A 1592-nucleotide genomic window follows, 5' to 3' on the forward strand; every position below is an offset into this window, starting at 1 on the left:
ATTTACTTGTGTTTTTAAGTTTCAGTAAAAAAGTTATTAAGTTGTCAACAACAAAACATTTTGCGGTTTGTAGAGCATGCAGATAAAAAGATAACCAATTAAGACTCAATAATGATCAACTTCTTCCGACTCTTTAAGATACAAAGTTCGGTATGTTCAGTTGGTGCTAGCTTATCAGCTAACCGCTAGCTGGAGCTAAATAAATGTGACAGTGAACTCTGTTATCATTGTGTGTGTAGCTCAGTGTGATCACAGAGCAGCCACAGGTCATTTTGACATTTCCACCACTCAGATCCAGGCGGGGCGTGATCCTGGGATCTTGGTTGTTTCCTGATAGAAAACCAGCAAACATTGTACAGCATTCATGGAGCTCCTGCATGAGGATTTTGTTCATTTGTTTTTCCCTCATTTTGTTGGGCTTCGTTGGAATGCGTCGACTGATTGGCTAAGGGATGGCTGCAGCCACAGGCTCTGCTGCCAACCTCACAAAATGTGCTTAGGTTCATACGATAACCCGCCATTTATTTAGGAAGTACGGTAATCCCCTCATTATTTCCTGAGGTTCAGCTCCGGCGTCCGGCAAAACATGAAACAGATTTGCAGCGCCTCAGAGGCCAGATCACAGAGGTCAAACGTGATCGTCTACAGTGGGATTTCCTCTCACACTTTTAAAGTCACGTAAAAACTCTGGCGTTCACATCTGAGCTGTAACTCTTGCGTGGGAGCCCAGTGTTAGTCCTTATTTATTACTTGATGCTTTCCTTTTTTGCATTTACTGCTGTAAAGGTTTTAGTCTCCATGTGTGGGTGTGTATGTGTTTGTTTTCAAGAGCTTCACCTTCCAGTGTGAGATGTATACTCATAATAAAAGTATTTGTCCACTGATCTGTTAAATACGAAAGCCAAAAACGGCCTGCTTTACTTTTTTTTTTTATCATTTTCTCGTTATATTGAGATCCACTATCTTGCTATAACAAGAAAACAAAGTTTGTTTTCTCGTAATAACGTCCCCCGGTGCCACTGCTGTTCGGAACGTCGGGGGTCCGCAGCTCTCGGGACGCAGCACCGGACGTGAGCCGGTACCACCAGACGTGGTACTGGACGCAAACCGGAGCCGGGTTAGGGTGCAGGAGCTCTCCGCGTCCTGGCGCCGGGCCGGTTCTAGCTATCAGCTCGGTGGTTGGACACCCGCCCGTGATCTAGTGAGAGCAGCCGGTGAGTTAGAGGGCGATGAGGGACGCCTGCGCGCGGTATGGAAAGGCTCGTATGAGAAAATCCGCGATTAATGCGTCAAAAAGATTGTCGGCGTCACGCACATGTCAAATTAACGCGTAATTAACGCGACAAATCTGACAGCCCTAAATATATATATGGGGGGGGGGGGGGTTGTCACTGTGAACTGCTACACATTTTACATTCCTCCTCAGTCCAATTTGTATTTTCTACGTTTATAAAAAGATACTTATATGAGATATGAAAAGCAATCAGCCGTTGGTAAGAATACTGGGTTCATATGTTTGTAAATCTGAGTCTGAAATAGTCAGTGCCTAATCAGTCACAAACATAACTGCACATCACTGCTCTGTAGTGAGG

General features: G+C 44.8%; 1 protein-coding gene across 1 annotated transcript in view; it reads right to left on the bottom strand.

Moving 5' to 3' along the window:
• LOC112138195 (NACHT, LRR and PYD domains-containing protein 12-like) overlaps nucleotides 1-1592 on the bottom strand; it is a 55241-nt gene that overhangs the window by 47334 nt on the left and 6315 nt on the right. The window lies entirely within an intron of this gene.

Source organism: Oryzias melastigma, unplaced genomic scaffold, assembly GCF_002922805.2.
Source record: "Oryzias melastigma strain HK-1 unplaced genomic scaffold, ASM292280v2 sc00281, whole genome shotgun sequence".
Lineage (NCBI taxonomy): Eukaryota > Metazoa > Chordata > Actinopteri > Beloniformes > Adrianichthyidae > Oryzias > Oryzias melastigma.